The sequence below is a fragment of the Rattus norvegicus genome, chromosome 17 (genome assembly GCF_021556685.1).
Source record: "Rattus norvegicus strain SHRSP/BbbUtx chromosome 17, alternate assembly SHRSP_T2T, whole genome shotgun sequence".
Lineage (NCBI taxonomy): Eukaryota > Metazoa > Chordata > Mammalia > Rodentia > Muridae > Rattus > Rattus norvegicus.
In genome coordinates, this window is record NC_141550.1 from 43,635,577 (window position 1) to 43,655,952 (window position 20,376).

Consider the following 20,376-nt stretch of genomic DNA (forward strand, 5'->3'; position numbering starts at 1 on the left):
GTGTGCTTTTCAATATATAGCAACATTTTAAGGAACGGAATCTAAGTATCACCTTGAATTCAGTAGGTTCCCAGTAGGATTCGCATGGAATCAGGTTGTTATTCAAGATAGAGCAACGTTTTAACAAACTGAAACACTGTTTCTTTGTGAATTCAGTTAGTTCCCAGTAGCCGCCTCTTGTAATATGTGTACTTTTAAAGATTTATAAAAATTAGGTGAGCCGAATCTGAGTAACTTGGTGAATTCAGTTAGTTCCCAATAGGCCGCAGTAGTAATAAGTGTACTCTGTTCGGGATATAGAAAATTTTTCACGAATGGAATCAAAATTTCTAGGCGAATTCAGTGAGTTCCCAATGGGACATGCTTGTATGAGTGTTTTTTACAATATATAGCAACATTTAATGAACAAAAACTAAGTAGGTGGTTAAATCAGTAGATTCCCAATGGGATTCGCATGTAATAAGCTTGTTATTCGATATAGAGCAACGTTTTAAAGAACTGACACTTTTTCTTGGTGAATTCAGTTAGTTCCCAGTAGCAGTCTCTTGTAATATGTGTAGTTTGAAAGATTCATCAAAATTTGGTGAGCCGAATCTCTGTAACTTTGTGATTTCAGTTAGTTCCTAGTAGGCCGCAATATGAATAAGTGGACCGTTCGGGATATAGAAAAATTTTCAGGAATTGAATCAAAATTTCTAGGCGAATTCAGTGAGTTCCCAATGGGACATGCTTGTTTGAGTGTGCTTTTCAATATATAGCAACATTTTAAGGAACGATATCTAACTATCATGGTGAATTCAGTAGGTTCCCAATAGGATTCGCATGTAATAAGCTTGTTATTCAAGATAGAGCAACGTTTTAACGAACTGAAAAACTGTTTCTTTGTGAATTTAGTTAGATCCCAGTAGCAGGCTCTTGTAATATGTGTACTTTTAAAGATTTATCAAAATATGGTGAGCCGATTCTGAGTAACTTGGTGAATTCAGTTAGTTCCCAATAGGCCGCAGTAGTAATAAGTGTACTCTGTTCGGGATATAGAAAATTTTTCAGGAATTGAATTAAAATTTCTAGTTGAATTCAGTGAGTTCCCAGTGGGAAATGTTTGTATGAGTGTGCTTTTCAAGGTATAGCAACATTTTAAAAAACAGAATCTAAGTATCACGTTGAATTCAGTAGGTTCCCAGTAGGATTCGCATGTAAAAAGGTTGTTATTGAAGATAGAGCAACGTTCTAACGACAGAAACACTGTTTCTTTGTGAATTCAGTTAGTTGCCAGTAGCAGGCCCTTGTAATATGTGTACTTTTAAAGATATATCAAAATTTCGTGAGCAGCATCTCAGTAACTTGGTGAATTATGTAGGTTCCTAGTAAGCCACAATAGTAATATGTGGACTGTTCTGGATATAGAAAAATTTTCATGAATGGAATCATAATTTCAAGTCGAATTCAGTGAGTTCCCAAGGGGACATGCTTCTATGAGTGTTTTTTACAATATATAGCAATATTTTAAAGAAAAAAATCTAAGTATCATGGTTAAATCAGTAGGTTCCCAATAGGATTCACATGTAATAAGCTTGTTATTCGATATAGAGCAACGTTTTAACGAACTGACACTGTTTCTTTGAGAATTCAGTTAGTTCCCAGTAGCAGGCTCTTGTAGTTTGTGTACTCTTAAAGATTTATAAAAATTTATTGAGCTGAATCTCAGTAAATGGTGAATACAGGTAATTCCTAGTAGGCCGCAATAGTAATACGTGGACTGTTCGGGATATAGAAAAAATTTCACGAATTGAATCAAAATTTCTAGGCCAATTCAGTGAGTTCCCAATATGACATGCTTGTATGAATGTGCTATTAAATATATAGAAACATTTTAAGGAACGGAATCTAAGATTCACGTTGAATTCAGTAGGTTCCCAATAGAATTTGCATGTAATTCGGTTGTTATTCAAGATAGAGCAACGATTTAACGAACTGAAACACTGTTTCTTTGTGAATTCAGTTAGTTCCCAGTAGCAGGCTCTTGTAATATGTGTAGTTTGAAAGATTCATCAAAATTTGGTGAGCCGAATCTCTGTAACTTTGTGAATTCAGTTAGTTCCCAGTAGCAGGCTCTTGTAATATATGTAGTTTGAAAGATTCATCAAAATTTGGTGAGCCGAATCTCTGTAACTTTGTGAATTCAGTTAGTTCCTAGAAGGCCGCAATAGTAATAAGTGGACTGTTCGGGATATAGAAAAATTTTCAGGAATTGAATCAAAATTTCTAGGCGAATTCAGTGAGTTCCCAATGGGACATGCTTGTTTGAGTGTGCTTTTCAATATATAGCAACATTTTAAGGAACGATATCTAACTATCATGGTGAATTCAGTAGGTTCCCAATAGGATTCGCATGTAATAAGCGTGTTATTCAAGATAGAGCAACGTTTTAACGAACTGAAACACTGTTTCTTTGTGAATTCAGTTACTTCCCAGTAGCAGGCTCTTGTAATATGTGTACTTTTAAAGATTTATCAAAATATGGTGAGCCGAATCTGGGTAACTTGGTGAATTCAGTTAGTTCCCAATAGGGCGCAGTAGTAATAAGTGTACTCTGTTCGGGATATAGAAAAATTTTCACGAATGGAATCAAAATTTCTAGTTGAATTCAGTGAGTTCCCAATGGGAAATACTTGTATGAGTGTGCTTTTCAAGGTATAGCAACATTTTAAAGAACGGAATCTAAGCATCACGTTGAATTCAGTAGGTAACCAGTAGGTTTCACATTGAAGAGGTTGTTATGAAGATAGAGCAACGTTCTAACGACAGAAACACTGTTTATTTGTGAATTCAGTTAGTTCCCAGTAGCAGGCCCTTGTAATATGTGTACTTTCAAAGATTTATCAAAATTTCGTGAGCAGCACCTCAGTAACTTGTTGAATTATGTAGGTTCCTAGTAAGCCGCAATAGTAATAAGTGGACTGTTCTGGATATAGAAAAATTTTCATGAATTGAATCATAATTTCAAGTCGAATTCAGTGAGTTCCCAAGGGGACATGCTTCTATGAGTGTTTTTTACAATATATAGCAACATTTTAAAGAACGGCATCTAGGTATCATGGTTAATTCTGTAGGTTTCCAATAGGATTCGCATGTAATAAGATTGTTATTCGATATAGAGCAACGTTTTAACGAACTGACACTGTTTTTTGTGAATTCAGTTAGTTCCCAGTAGCAGGCTCTTGTAACATGTGTACTTTTAAAGATATTTCAAAATTTGGTGATCCGAATCTCAGTAACTTGGTGAATTCAGTTAGTTCCCAATAGGCCGCAGTAGTAGTAAGTGGAGTGTTCGGGATATAGAAAAATTTTCACCATTTTAATCAAAATTTCTAGTCGAATTCAGTGAGTTCCCAATGGACATGCTTGTAAGAGTGTGCTTTTCAATATGTAGCAACATATTACGGAACGGAATCTAAGTATCACTTTGAATTCAGTAGGTTCCCAATAGGATTCGCATGTAATAAGCTTTTTATTCGAGGTAGAGCAACGTTTTAACGAACTGAAACACTGTTTCTTTGAGAATTCAGTTAGTTCCCAGTAGCAGGCTCTTGTAGTATGTGTACTCTTAAAGATTTATCAAAATATAATGAGCTGAATCTCAGTAAATGGTGAATACATGTAATTCCTAGTAGGCCGCAATAGTAAAAAGTGGACTGTTCGGGATATAGAAAAAATTTTACGAATTGAATCAAAATTTCTAGGCGAATTCAGTGAGTTCCCAATATGACATGCTTGTATGAATGTGCTATTAAATATATAGAAATATTTTAAGGAACGGAATCTAAGTATCACGTTGAATTCAGTAGGTTCCCAATAGGATTTGCATGTAATCAGGTTGTTATTCAAGATAGAGCAACGATTTAACGAACTGAAACACTGTTTCTTTGTGAATTCAGTTAGTTCCCAGTAGCAGGCTCTTGTAATATGTGTACTTTTAAAGATTTATCAAAATATGGTGAGCCGAATCTCAGTAACTTTGTGAATTCAGTTAGTTCCTAGAAGACCGCAATAGTAATAAGTGGACAGTTCGGGATATAGAAAAATTTTCAGGCATTGAATCAAAATTTCTAGGCGAATTCAGTGAGTTCCCAATGGGACATGCTTGTTTGAGTGTGCTTTTCAATATATAGCCACATTTTAAGGAACGGAATCTAAGTATCATGGTGAATTCAGTAGGTTCCCAATATGATTCGCATGTAATAAGCTTGTTATTCGAGATAGAGCAACGTTTTAACGAACTGAAACACTGTTTCTTTGTGAATTCAGTTAGTTCCCAGTAGTAGGCTCTTGTAAGATGTGTACTTTAAAGATTTATCAAAATGTTGTGAGCCGAATCACAGTAACTTGGTGAATTCAGTTAGTTCACAATAGGCCGCAGTAGTAATAAGTGTACTGTTCGGGATATAGAAAAATTTTCAGGAATGGAATAAAAATTTCTAGTTGAATTCAGTGAGTTCCCAATGGGAAATGCTTGGATGAGTGTGCTTTTCAAGGTATAGCAACATTTTAAAGAACGCAATCTAAGTATCACGTTGAATTCAGTAGATTCCCAGTAGGATTGGCATGTAAAAAGGTTGTTATTGAAGATAGAGCAACATTCTAACGACAGAAACACTGTTTCTTTGTATATTCAGTTAGTTCCCAGTAGCAGGCCCTTGTAATATGTTTACTTTTAAAGATTTATCAAAATTTTGTGAGTAGCATCTCAGTAACTTGGTGAATTATGTTAGTTAATAGTAAGCCGCAATAATAATAAGTAGACTGTTCTGGATATAGAAAAATTTTCATGAATTGATTCATAATTTCTAGTCGAATTCAGTGAGTTCCCAAGGGGACATGCTTCTATGAGTGTTTTTTACAATATATAGCAACATTTTAAAGAACAAAATCTAAGTAACATGGTTAAATCAGTAGGTTCCCAATAGAATTCGCATGTAATAAGCTTGTTATTCGATATAGAGGAACGTTTTAACGACTTGACACTGTTTCTTTGTGAATTCAGTTAGTTCCCAGTAGCAGCCTCTTGTAATATGTGTACTTTTAAAGATTTATCAAAATTTGGTGAGCCGAATCTCTGTAACATTGTGAATTCAGTTAGTTCCTAGTAGGCCGCAATAGTAATAAGTGGACAGTTCGGGATATAGAAAATTTTTCAGGAATTGAATTAAAATTTCTAGGCGAATTCAGTGAGTTCCCAATGGGACATGCTTGTTTGAGTGTGCTTTTCAATATATAGCCACATTTTAAGGAACGGAATCTAAGTATCATGGTGAATTCTGTAGGTACCCAATAGGATTCGCATGTAATAAGCTTGTTATTCGAGATAGAGCAACGTTTTGACTAACTAAAACACTGTTTCTTTGTGAATAAAGTTAGCTCCCAGTAGCAGGCTCTTGTAAGATGTGTACATTAAAGATTTATCAAAATATGTTGAGCCGAATCTCAGTAACTTGGTGAATTCAGTTAGTTCCTAGTAAGCCGCAATAGTAATAAGTGGACTGTTCTGGATATAAAAAAATTTTCACGAATGGAATCAAAATTTCTAGGCGAATTCAGTGAGTTCCCAATGGGACATGCCTGTGTGAGTGTGCTTTACAATATATAGCAACATTTTAAGGAACGGAATCTAAGTATCACGTTGAATTCAGTAGGTTCCCAGTAGGATTCGCATGTAATCAGGGTGTTATTCAAGAAGAGCAACCTTTTAACTAACTGAAACACTGTTTCTTTGTGAATTCAGTTAGTTCCCAGTAGCAGCCTCTTGTAATATGTGTACTTTTAAAGATTTATCAAAATTTGGTGAGCCGAATCTCTGTAACTTTGTGAATTCAGTTAGTTCCTAGAAGGCCGCAATAGTAATAAGTTGACAGTTCGGGATATAGAAAAATTTTCAGGAATGAATCAAAATTTCTAGGCGAATTCAGTGAGTTCCCAATATGACATGCTTGTATGAATGTGCTATTAAATATATAGAAACATTTTAAGGAACGGAATCTAAGTATCACGTTGAATTCAGTAGGTTCCCAATAGGATTTGCATGTAATCCGGTTGTTATTCAAGATAGAGCAACGATTTAACGAACTGAAACACTGTTTCTTTGTGAATTCAGTTTGTTCCCAGTAGCAGGCTCTTGTAATATGTGTAGTTTGAAAGATTCATCAAAATTTGGTGAGCCGAATCTCTGTAACTTTGTGAATTCAGTTAGTTCCCAGTAGCAGGCTCTTGTAATATATGTAGTTTGAAAGATTCATCAAAATTTGGTGAGCCGAATCTCTGTAACTTTGTGAATTCAGTTAGTTCCTAGAAGGCCGCAATAGTAATAAGTGGACTGTTCGGGATATAGAAAAATTTTCAGGAATTGAATCAAAATTTCTAGGCGAATTCAGTGAGTTCCCAATGGGACATGCTTGTTTGAGTGTGCTTTTCAATATATAGCAACATTTTAAGGAACGATATCTAACTATCATGGTGAATTCAGTAGGTTCCCAATAGGATTCGCATGTAATAAGCGTGTTATTCAAGATAGAGCAACGTTTTAACGAACTGAAACACTGTTTCTTTGTGAATTCAGTTAGTTCCCAGTAGTAGGCTCTTGTAATATGTGTACTTTGAAAGATTTATCAAAATATGGTGAGCCGAATCTGAGTAACTTGGTGAATTCAGTTAGTTCCCAATAGGGCGCAGTAGTAATAAGTGTACTCTGTTCGGGATATAGAAAAATTTTCACGAATGGAATCAAAATTTCTAGTTGAATTCAGTGAGTTCCCAATGGGAAATGCTTGTATGAGTGTGCTTTTCAAGGTATAGCAACATTTTAAAGAATGGAATCTAAGTATCACGTTGAATTCAGTAGGTTCCCAGTAGGATTCACATTGAAAAGGTTGTTATGAAGATAGAGCAACGTTCTAACGACAGAAACACTGTTTATTTGTGAATTCAGTTAGTTCCCAGTAGCAGGCCCTTGTAATATGTGTACTTTCAAAGATTTATCAAAATTTCGTGAGCAGCACCTCAGTAACTTGGTGAATTATGTAGGTTCCTAGTAAGCCGCAATAGTAATAAGTGGACTGTTCTGGATATAGAAAAATTTTCATGAATTGAATCATAATTTCAAGTCGAATTCAGTGAGTTCCCAAGGGGACATGCTTCTATGAGTGTTTTTTACAATATATAGCAACATTTTAAAGAACGGCATCTAGGTATCATGGTTAATTCTGTAGGTTTCCAATAGGATTCGCATGTAATAAGATTGTTATTCGATATAGAGCAACGTTTTAACGAACTGACACTGTTTCTTTGAGAGTTCAGTTAGTTCTCAGTAGCAGGCTCTTGTAATATGTGTACTTTTAAAGATATTTCAAAATTTGGTGATCCGAATCTCAGTCACTTGGTGAATTCAGTTAGTTCCCAATAGGCCGCAGTAGAAGTAAGTGGAGTGTTCGGGATATAGAAAAATTTTCACCATTTTAATCAAAATTTCTAGTCGAATTCAGTGAGTTCCCAATGGACATGCTTGTAAGAGTGTGCTTTTCAATATGTAGCAACATATTACGGAACGGAATCTAAGTATCAATTTGAATTCAGTAGGTTCCCAATAGGATTCGCATGTAATAAGCTTTTTATTCGAGGTAGAGCAACGTTTTAACGAACTGAAACACTGTTTCTTTGAGAATTCAGTTAGTTCCCAGTAGCAGGCTCTTGTAGTATGTGTACTCTTAAAGATTTATCAAAATTTCATGAGCTGAATCTCAGTAAATGGTGAATACAGGTAATTCCTAGTAGGCCGCAATAGTAATAAGTGGACTGTTCGGGATATAGAAAAAATTTCACGAATTGAATCAAAATTTCTAGGCGAATTCAGTGAGTTCCCAATATGACATGCTTGTATGAATGTGCTATTAAATATATAGAAATATTTTAAGGAACGGAATCTAAGTATCACGTTGAATTCAGTAGGTTCCCAATAGGATTTGCATGTAATCAGGTTGTTATTCAAGATAGAGCAACGATTTAACGAACTGAAACACTGTTTCTTTGTGAATTCAGTTAGTTCCCAGTAGCAGGCTCTTGTAATATGTGTACTTTTAAAGATTTATCAAAAATTGGGGAGCCGAATCTCAGTAACTTTGTGAATTCAGTTAGTTCCTAGAAGGCCGCAATAGTAATAAGTGGACAGTTCGGGATATAGAAAAATTTTCAGGCATTGAATCAAAATTTCTAGGCGAATTCAGTGAGTTCCCAATGGCACATGCTTGTTTGAGTGTGCTTTTCAATATATAGCCACATTTTAAGGAACGGAATCTAAGTATCATGGTGAATTCTGTAGCTACCCAATATGATTCGCATGTAATAAGCATGTTATTCGAGATAGAGCAACGTTTTAACGAACTGAAACACTGTTTCTTTGTGAATTCAGTTAGTTCCCAGTAGTAGGCTCTTGTAAGATGTGTACTTTAAAGATTTATCAAAATGTTGTGAGCCGAATCACAGTAACTTGGTGAATTCAGTTAGTTCACAATAGGCCGCACTAGTAATAAGTGTACTGTTCGGGATATAGAAAAATTTTCAGGAATGGAATCAAAATTTCTAGTTGAATTCAGTGAGTTCCCAATGGGAAATGCTTGTATGAGTGTGCTTTTCAAGGTATAGCAACATTTTAAAAACGGAATCTAAGTATCACGTTGAATTCAGTAGGTTCCCAGTAGGATTCGCATGTAAAAAGGTTGTTATTGAAGATAGAGCAACATTCTAACGACAGAAACACTGTTTCTTTGTATATTCAGTTAGTTCCCAGTAGCAGGCCCTTGTAATATGTTTACTTTTAAAGATTTATCAAAATTTTGTGAGTAGCATCTCAGTAACTTGGTGAATTATGTTAGTTAATAGTAAGCCGCAATAATAATAAGTAGACTGTTCTGGATATAGAAAAATTTTCATGAATTGATTCATAATTTCTAGTCGAATTCAGTGAGTTCCCAAGGGGACATGCTTCTATGAGTGTTTTTTACAATATATAGCAACATTTTAAAGAACAAAATCTAAGTAACATGGTTAAATCAGTAGGTTCCCAATAGAATTCGCATGTAATAAGCTTGTTATTCGATATAGAGCAACGTTTTAACGAATTGGCACTGTTTCTTTGTGAATTCAGTTAGTTCCCAGTAGCAGCCTCTTGTAATATGTGTACTTTTAAAGATTTATCAAAATTTGGTGAGCCGAATCTCTGTAACATTGTGAATTCAGTTAGTTCCTAGTAGGCCGCAATAGTAATAAGTGGACAGTTCGGGATATAGAAAATTTTTCAGGAATTGAATTAAAATTTCTAGGCGAATTCAGTGAGTTCCCAATGGGACATGCTTGTTTGAGTGTGCTTTTCAATATATAGCCACATTTTAAGGAACGGAATCTAAGTATCATGGTGAATTCTGTAGGTACCCAATAGGATTCGCATGTAATAAGCTTGTTATTCGAGATAGAGCAACGTTTTGACTAACTAAAACACTGTTTCTTTGTGAATTCAGTAGTTCCCAGTAGCAGGCTCTTGTAAGATGTGTATATTAAAGATTTATCAAAATATGGTGAGCCGAATCTCAGTAACTTGGTGAATTCAGTTAGTTCCTAGTAAGCCGCAATAGTAATAAGTGTACTGTTCTGGATATAAAAAAATTTTCACGAATGGAATCAAAATTTCTAGGCGAATGCAGTGAGTTCCCAATGGGACATGCCTGTGTGAGTGTGCTTTTCAATATATAGCAACATTTTAAGGAACGGAATCTAAGTATCACGTTGAATTCAGTAGGTTCCCAGTAGGATTCGCATGTAATCAGGGTGTTATTCAAGAAGAGCAACCTTTTAACTAACTGAAACACTGTTTCTTTGTGAATTCAGTTAGTTCCCAGTAGCAGCCTCTTGTAATATGTGTAGTTTGAAAGATTCATCAAAATTTGGTGAGCCGAATCTCTGTAACTTTGTGAATTCAGTTAGTTCCTAGATGCCGCAATAGTAATAAGTGGACAGTTTGGGATATAGAAAAATTTTCAGGAATTGAATCAAAATTTCTAGGCGAATTCAGTGAGTTCCCAATATGACATGCTTGTATGAATGTGCTATTAAATATATAGAAACAGTTTAAGGAACGGAATCTAAGTATCACGTTGAATTCAGTAGGTTCACAATAGGATTTGCATGTAATCCGGTTGTTATTCAAGATAGAGCATGATTTAACGAACTGAAACACTGTTTCTTTGTGAATTGAGTTAGTTCCCAGTAGCAGGCTCTTGTAAGATGTGTACATTAAAGAATTATCAAAATATGGTGAGCCGAGTCTCAGTAACTTGGTGAATTCAGTTAGTTCCCAATAGGCCGCAGTAGTAATAAGTGTACTCTGTTCGGGATATAGAAAAATTTTCACGAATGGAATCAAAATTTCTAGATGAATTCAGTGAGTTCCCAATGGGACATGCTTGTATGAGTGTGCTTTTCAAGGTATAGCAACATTTTAAGGAACAGAATCTAAGTATCACGTTGAATTCTGTAGGTTCCCAGTAGGATTCGCATGTAAAAAGGTTGTTATTCAAGATAGAGCAACGTTCTAACGACAGAAACACTGTTTCTTTGTGAATTCAGTTAGTTCCCAGTAGCAGGCTCTTGTAGTATGTGTACTTTTAGAGATATCTCAAAATTTGGTGAGCCCAATCTCAGTAACTTGGTGAATTCAGTTAGTTCCTAGTAAGCTGCAATAGTAATAAGTGGACTGTTCTGGATATAGAAAAATTTTCACGAATGGAATCAAAATTTCTAGGCGAATTCAGTGAGTTCCAAATGGGACATGCCAGTGTGAGTGTGCTTTTCAATATATAGCAACATTTTAAGGAACGGAATCTAAGTATCACCTTGAATTCAGTAGGTTCCCAGTAGGATTCGCATGGAATCAGGTTGTTATTCAAGATAGAGCAACGTTTTAACAAACTGAAACACTGTTTCTCTGTGAATTCAGTTAGTTCCCAGTAGCTGCCTCTTGTAATATGTGTACTTTTAAAGATTTATAAAAATTAGGTGAGCCGAATCTGAGTAACTTGGTGAATTCAGTTAGTTCCCAATAGGCCGCAGTAGTAATAAGTGTACTCTGTTCGGGATATAGAAAATTTTTCACGAATGGAATCAAAATTTCTAGGCGAATTCAGTGAGTTCCCAATAGGACATGCTTGTATGAGTGTTTTTTACAATATATAGCAACATTTAATGAACAAAAACTAAGTAGGTGGTTAAATCAGTAGATTCCCAATGGGATTCGCATGTAATAAGCTTGTTATTCGATATAGAGCAACGTTTTAAAGAACTGACACTGTTTCTTGGTGAATTCAGTTAGTTCCCAGTAGCAGCCTCTTGTAATATGTGTAGTTTGAAAGATTCATCAAAATTTGGTGAGCCGAATCTCTGTAACTTTGTGATTTCAGTTAGTTCCTAGTAGGCCGCAATATGAATAAGTGGACAGTTCGGGATATAGAAAAATTTTCAGGAATTGAATCAAAATTTCTAGGCGAATTCAGTGAGTTCCCAATGGGACATGCTTGTTTGAGTGTGCTTTTCAATATATAGCAACATTTTAAGGAACGATATCTAACTATCATGGTGAATTCAGTAGGGTCCCAATAGGATTCGCATGTAATAAGCTTGTTATTCAAGATAGAGCAACGTTTTAACGAACTGAAAAACTGTTTCTTTGTGAATTTAGTTAGATCCCAGTAGCAGGCTCTTGTAATATGTGTACTTTTAAAGATTTATCAAAATATGGTGAGCCGATTCTGAGTAACTTGGTGAATTCAGTTACTTCCCAATAGGCCGCAGTAGTAATAAGTGTACTCTGTTCGGGATATAGAAAATTTTTCAGGAATTGAATTAAAATTTCTAGTTGAATTCAGTGAGTTCCCAGTGGGAAATGTTTGTATGAGTGTGCTTTTCAAGGTATAGCAACATTTTAAAAAACAGAATCTAAGTATCACGTTGAATTCAGTAGGTTCCCAGTAGGATTCGCATGTAAAAAGGTTGTTATTGAAGATAGAGCAACGTTCTAACGACAGAAACACTGTTTCTTTGTGAATTCAGTTAGTTGCCAGTAGCAGGCCCTTGTAATATGTGTACTTTTAAAGATATATCAAAATTTCGTGAGCAGCATCTCAGTAACTTGGTGAATTATGTAGGTTCCTAGTAAGCCGCAATAGTAATATGTGGACTGTTCTGGATATAGAAAAATTTTCATGAATGGAATCATAATTTCAAGTCGAATTCAGTGAGTTCCCAAGCGGACATGCTTCTATGAGTGTTTTTTACAATATATAGCAATATTTTAAAGAACAAAATCTAAGTATCATGGTTAAATCAGTAGGTTCCCAATAGGATTCACATGTAAGAAGCTTGTTATTCGATATAGAGCAACGTTTTAACGAACTGACACTGTTTCTTTGAGAATTCAGTTAGTTCCCAGTAGCAGGCTCTTGTAGTTTGTGTACTCTTAAAGATTTATCAAAATTTATTGAGCTGAATCTCAGTAAATGGTGAATACAGGTAATTCCTAGTAGGCCGCAATAGTAATAAGTGGACTGTTCGGGATATAGAAAAAATTTCACGAATTGAATCAAAATTTCTAGGCCAATTCAGTGAGTTCCCAATATGACATGCTTGTATGAATGTGCTATTAAATATATAGAAACATTTTAAGGAACGGAATCTAAGATTCACGTTGAATTCAGTAGGTTCCCAATAGAATTTGCATGTAATTCGGTTGTTATTCAAGATAGAGCAACGATTTAACGAACTGAAACACTGTTTCTTTGTGAATTCAGTTAGTTCCCAGTAGCAGGCTCTTGTAATATGTGAAGTTTGAAAGATTCATCAAAATTTGGTGAGCCGAATCTCTGTAACTTTGTGAATTCAGTTAGTTCCCAGTAGCAGGCTCTTGTAATATATGTAGTTTGAAAGATTCATCAAAATTTGGTGAGCCGAATCTCTGTAACTTTGTGAATTCAGTTAGTTCCTAGAAGGCTGCTATAGTAATAAGTGGACTGTTCGGGATATAGAAAAATTTTCAGGAATTGAATCAAAATTTCTAGGCGAATTCAGTGAGTTCCCAATGGGACATGCTTGTTTGAGTGTGCTTTTCAATATATAGCAACATTTTAAGGAACGATATCTAACTATCATGGTGAATTCAGTAGGTTCCCAATAGGATTCACATGTAATAAGCGTGTTATTCAAGATAGAGCAACGTTTTAACGAACTGAAACACTGTTTCTTTGTGAATTCAGTTAGTTCCCAGTAGCAGGCTCTTGTAATATGTGTACTTTTAAAGATTTATCAAAATATGGTGAGCCGAATCTGAGTAACTTGGTGAATTCAGTTAGTTCCCAATAGGGCGCAGTAGTAATAAGTGTACTCTGTTCGGGATATAGAAAAATTTTCACGAATGGAATCAAAATTTCTAGTTGAATTCAGTGAGTTCCCAATGGGAAATTCTTGTATGAGTGTGCTTTTCAAGGTATAGCAACATTTTAAAAAACAGAATCTAAGTATCACGTTGAATTCAGTAGGTTCCCAGTAGGATTCACATTTAAAAGGTTGTTATAAAGATAGAGCAACGTTCTAACGACAGAAACACTGTTTATTTGTGAATTCAGTTAGTTCCCAGTAGCAGGCCCTTGTAATATGTGTACTTTCAAAGATTTATCAAAATTTCATGAGCAGCACCTCAGTAACTTGGTGAATTATGTAGGTTCCTAGTAAGCCGCAATAGTAATAAGTGGACTGTTCTGGATATAGAAAAATTTTCATGAATTGAATCATAATTTCAAGTCGAATTCAGTGAGTTCCCAAGGGGACATGCTTCTATGAGTGTTTTTTACAATATATAGCAACATTTTAAAGAACGGCATCTAGGTATCATGGTTAATTCTGTAGGTTTCCAATAGGATTCGCATGTAATAAGATTGTTATTCGATATAGAGCAACGTTTTAACGAACTGACACTGTTTCTTTGAGAGTTCAGTTAGTTCCCAGTAGCAGGCTCTTGTAATATGTGTACTTTTAAAGATATTTCAAAATTTGGTGATCCGAATCTCAGTAACTTGGTGAATTCAGTTAGTTCCCAATAGGCCGCAGTAGTAGTAAGTGGAGTGTTCGGGATATAGAAAAATTTTCACAATTTTAATCAAAATTTCTAGTCGAATTCAGTGAGTTCCCAATGGACATGCTAGTAAGAGTGTGCTTTTCAATATGTAGCAACATATTACGGAACGGAATCTAAGTATCACTTTGAATTCAGTAGGTTCCCAATAGGATTCGCATGTAATAAGCTTTTTATTCGAGGTAGAGCAACGTTTTAACGAACTGAAACACTGTTTCTTTGAGAATTCAGTTAGTTCCCAGTAGCAGGCTCTTGTAGTATGTGTACTCTTAAAGATTTATCAAAATATAATGAGCTGAATCTCAGTAAATGGTGAATACAGGTAATTCCTAGTAGGCAGCAATAGTAATAAGTGGACTGTTCGGGATATAGAAAAAGATTTCACGAATTGAATCAAAATTTCTAGGCGAATTCAGTGAGTTCCCAATATGACATGCTTGTATGAATGTGCTATTAAATATATAGAAATATTTTAAGGAACGGAATCTAAGTATCACGTTGAATTCAGTAGGTTCCCAATAGGATTTGCATGTAATCCGGTTGTTATTCAAGATAGAGCAACGATTTAACGAACTGAAACACTGTTTCTTTGTGAATTCAGTTAGTTCCCAGTAGCAGGCTCTTGTAATATGTGTACTTTTAAAGATTTATCAAAAATTGGGGAGCCGAATCTCAGTAACTTTGTGAATTCAGTTAGTTCCTAGAAGGCCGCAATAGTAATAAGTGGACAGTTCGGGATATAGAAAAATTTTCAGGCATTGAATCAAAATTTCTAGGCGAATTCAGTGAGTTCCCAATGGCACATGCTTGTTTGAGTGTGCTTTTCAATATATAGCCACATTTTAAGGAACGGAATCTAAGTATCATGGTGAATTCTGTAGGTACCCAATATGATTCGCATGTAATAAGCTTGTTATTCGAGATAGAGCAACGTTTTAACGAACTGAAACACTGTTTCTTTGTGAATTCAGTTAGTTCCCAGTAGTAGGCTCTTGTAAGATGTGTACTTTAAAGATTTATCAAAATGTTGTGAGCCGAATCACAGTAACTTGGTGAATTCAGTTAGTTCACAATAGGCCGCAGTAGTAATAAGTGTACTGTTCGGGATATAGAAAAATATTCAGGAAGGGAATCAAAATTTCTAGTTGAATTCAGTGAGTTCCCAATGGGAAATGCTTGGATGAGTGTGCTTTTCAAGGTATAGCAACATTTTAAAGAACGGAATCTAAGTATCACGTTGAATTCAGTAGGTTCCCAGTAGGATTCACATGTAAAAAGGTTGTTATTGAAGATAGAGCAACATTCTAACGACAGAAACACTGTTTCTTTGTATATTCAGTTAGTTCCCAGTAGCAGGCCCTTGTAATATGTTTACGTTTAAAGATTTATCAAAATTTTGTGAGTAGCATCTCAGTAACTTGGTGAATTATGTTAGTTAATAGTAAGCCGCAATAATAATAAGTAGACTGTTCTGGATATAGAAAAATTTTCATGAATTGATTCATAATTTCTAGTCGAATTCAGTGAGTTCCCAAGGGGACATGCTTCTATGAGTGTTTTTTACAATATATAGCAACATTTTAAAGAACAAAATCTAAGTAACATGGTTAAATCAGTAGGTTCCCAATAGAATTCGCATGTAATAAGCTTGTTATTCGATATAGAGCAACGTTTTAACGAATTGGCACTGTTTCTTTGTGAATTCAGTTAGTTCCCAGTAGCAGGCTCTTGTAGTATGTGTACTCTTAAAGATTTATCAAAATTTCATGAGCTGAATCTCAGTAAATGGTGAATACAGGTAATTCCTTGTAGGCCGCAATAGTAATAAGTGGACTGTTCGGGATATAGAAAACAATTTCACGAACTGAATCAAAAATTCTAGGCGAATTCAGTGAGTTCCCAATATGACATGCTTGTATGAATGTGCTATTAAATATATAGAAACAGTTTAAGGAACGGAATCTAAGTATCACGTTGAATTCAGTAGGTTCACAATAGGATTTGCATGTAATCCGGTTGTTATTCAAGATAGAGCATGATTTAACGAACTGAAACACTGTTTCTTTGTGAATTGAGTTAGTTCCCAGTAGCAGGCTCTTGTAAGATGTGTACATTAAAGAATTATCAAAATATGGTGAGCCGAGTCTCAGTAACTTGGTGAATTCAGTTAGTTCCCAATAGGCCGCAGTAGTAATAAGTGTACTCTGTTCGGGATATAGAAAAATTTTCACGAATGGAATCAAAATTTCTAGATGAATTCAGTGAGTTCCCAATGGGACATGCTTGTATGAGTGTGCTTTTCAAGGTATAGCAACATTTTAAGGAACAGAATCTAAGTATCACGTTGAATTCTGTAGGTTCCCAGTAGGATTCGCATGTAAAAAGGTTGTTATTCAAGATAGAGCAACGTTCTAACGACAGAAACACTGTTTCTTTGTGAATTCAGTTAGTTCCCAGTAGCAGGCTCTTGTAGTATGTGTACTTTTAGAGATATCTCAAAATTTGGTGAGCCCAATCTCAGTAACTTGGTGAATTCAGTTAGTTCCTAGTAAGCTGCAATAGTAATAAGTGGACTGTTCTGGATATAGAAAAATTTTCACGAATGGAATCAAAATTTCTAGGCGAATTCAGTGAGTTCCAAATGGGACATGCCAGTGTGAGTGTGCTTTTCAATATATAGCAACATTTTAAGGAACGGAATCTAAGTATCACCTTGAATTCAGTAGGTTCCCAGTAGGATTCGCATGGAATCAGGTTGTTATTCAAGATAGAGCAACGTTTTAACAAACTGAAACACTGTTTCTCTGTGAATTCAGTTAGTTCCCAGTAGCTGCCTCTTGTAATATGTGTACTTTTAAAGATTTATAAAAATTAGGTGAGCCGAATCTGAGTAACTTGGTGAATTCAGTTAGTTCCCAATAGGCCGCAGTAGTAATAAGTGTACTCTGTTCGGGATATAGAAAATTTTTCACGAATGGAATCAAAATTTCTAGGCGAATTCAGTGAGTTCCCAATAGGACATGCTTGTATGAGTGTTTTTTACAATATATAGCAACATTTAATGAACAAAAACTAAGTAGGTGGTTAAATCAGTAGATTCCCAATGGGATTCGCATGTAATAAGCTTGTTATTCGATATAGAGCAACGTTTTAAAGAACTGACACTGTTTCTTGGTGAATTCAGTTAGTTCCCAGTAGCAGCCTCTTGTAATATGTGTAGTTTGAAAGATTCATCAAAATTTGGTGAGCCGAATCTCTGTAACTTTGTGATTTCAGTTAGTTCCTAGTAGGCCGCAATATGAATAAGTGGACAGTTCGGGATATAGAAAAATTTTCAGGAATTGAATCAAAATTTCTAGGCGAATTCAGTGAGTTCCCAATGGGACATGCTTGTTTGAGTGTGCTTTTCAATATATAGCAACATTTTAAGGAACGATATCTAACTATCATGGTGAATTCAGTAGGGTCCCAATAGGATTCGCATGTAATAAGCTTGTTATTCAAGATAGAGCAACGTTTTAACGAACTGAAAAACTGTTTCTTTGTGAATTTAGTTAGATCCCAGTAGCAGGCTCTTGTAATATGTGTACTTTTAAAGATTTATCAAAATATGGTGAGCCGATTCTGAGTAACTTGGTGAATTCAGTTACTTCCCAATAGGCCGCAGTAGTAATAAGTGTACTCTGTTCGGGATATAGAAAATTTTTCAGGAATTGAATTAAAATTTCTAGTTGAATTCAGTGAGTTCCCAGTGGGAAATGTTTGTATGAGTGTGCTTTTCAAGGTATAGCAACATTTTAAAAAACAGAATCTAAGTATCACGTTGAATTCAGTAGGTTCCCAGTAGGATTCGCATGTAAAAAGGTTGTTATTGAAGATAGAGCAACGTTCTAACGACAGAAACACTGTTTCTTTGTGAATTCAGTTAGTTGCCAGTAGCAGGCCCTTGTAATATGTGTACTTTTAAAGATATATCAAAATTTCGTGAGCAGCATCTCAGTAACTTGGTGAATTATGTAGGTTCCTAGTAAGCCGCAATAGTAATATGTGGACTGTTCTGGATATAGAAAAATTTTCATGAATGGAATCATAATTTCAAGTCGAATTCAGTGAGTTCCCAAGCGGACATGCTTCTATGAGTGTTTTTTACAATATATAGCAATATTTTAAAGAACAAAATCTAAGTATCATGGTTAAATCAGTAGGTTCCCAATAGGATTCACATGTAAGAAGCTTGTTATTCGATATAGAGCAACGTTTTAACGAACTGACACTGTTTCTTTGAGAATTCAGTTAGTTCCCAGTAGCAGGCTCTTGTAGTTTGTGTACTCTTAAAGATTTATCAAAATTTATTGAGCTGAATCTCAGTAAATGGTGAATACAGGTAATTCCTAGTAGGCCGCAATAGTAATAAGTGGACTGTTCGGGATATAGAAAAAATTTCACGAATTGAATCAAAATTTCTAGGCCAATTCAGTGAGTTCCCAATATGACATGCTTGTATGAATGTGCTATTAAATATATAGAAACATTTTAAGGAACGGAATCTAAGATTCACGTTGAATTCAGTAGGTTCCCAATAGAATTTGCATGTAATTCGGTTGTTATTCAAGATAGAGCAACGATTTAACGAACTGAAACACTGTTTCTTTGTGAATTCAGTTAGTTCCCAGTAGCAGGCTCTTGTAATATGTGAAGTTTGAAAGATTCATCAAAATTTGGTGAGCCGAATCTCTGTAACTTTGTGAATTCAGTTAGTTCCCAGTAGCAGGCTCTTGTAATATATGTAGTTTGAAAGATTCATCAAAATTTGGTGAGCCGAATCTCTGTAACTTTGTGAATTCAGTTAGTTCCTAGAAGGCTGCTATAGTAATAAGTGGACTGTTCGGGATATAGAAAAATTTTCAGGAATTGAATCAAAATTTCTAGGCGAATTCAGTGAGTTCCCAATGGGACATGCTTGTTTGAGTGTGCTTTTCAATATATAGCAACATTTTAAGGAACGATATCTAACTATCATGGTGAATTCAGTAGGTTCCCAATAGGATTCACATGTAATAAGCGTGTTATTCAAGATAGAGCAACGTTTTAACGAACTGAAACACTGTTTCTTTGTGAATTCAGTTAGTTCCCAGTAGCAGGCTCTTGTAATATGTGTACTTTTAAAGATTTATCAAAATATGGTGAGCCGAATCTGAGTAACTTGGTGAATTCAGTTAGTTCCCAATAGGGCGCAGTAGTAATAAGTGTACTCTGTTCGGGATATAGAAAAATTTTCACGAATGGAATCAAAATTTCTAGTTGAATTCAGTGAGTTCCCAATGGGAAATTCTTGTATGAGTGTGCTTTTCAAGGTATAGCAACATTTTAAAAAACAGAATCTAAGTATCACGTTGAATTCAGTAGGTTCCCAGTAGGATTCACATTTAAAAGGTTGTTATAAAGATAGAGCAACGTTCTAACGACAGAAACACTGTTTATTTGTGAATTCAGTTAGTTCCCAGTAGCAGGCCCTTGTAATATGTGTACTTTCAAAGATTTATCAAAATTTCATGAGCAGCACCTCAGTAACTTGGTGAATTATGTAGGTTCCTAGTAAGCCGCAATAGTAATAAGTGGACTGTTCTGGATATAGAAAAATTTTCATGAATTGAATCATAATTTCAAGTCGAATTCAGTGAGTTCCCAAGGGGACATGCTTCTATGAGTGTTTTTTACAATATATAGCAACATTTTAAAGAACGGCATCTAGGTATCATGGTTAATTCTGTAGGTTTCCAATAGGATTCGCATGTAATAAGATTGTTATTCGATATAGAGCAACGTTTTAACGAACTGACACTGTTTCTTTGAGAGTTCAGTTAGTTCCCAGTAGCAGGCTCTTGTAATATGTGTACTTTTAAAGATATTTCAAAATTTGGTGATCCGAATCTCAGTAACTTGGTGAATTCAGTTAGTTCCCAATAGGCCGCAGTAGTAGTAAGTGGAGTGTTCGGGATATAGAAAAATTTTCACAATTTTAATCAAAATTTCTAGTCGAATTCAGTGAGTTCCCAATGGACATGCTAGTAAGAGTGTGCTTTTCAATATGTAGCAACATATTACGGAACGGAATCTAAGTATCACTTTGAATTCAGTAGGTTCCCAATAGGATT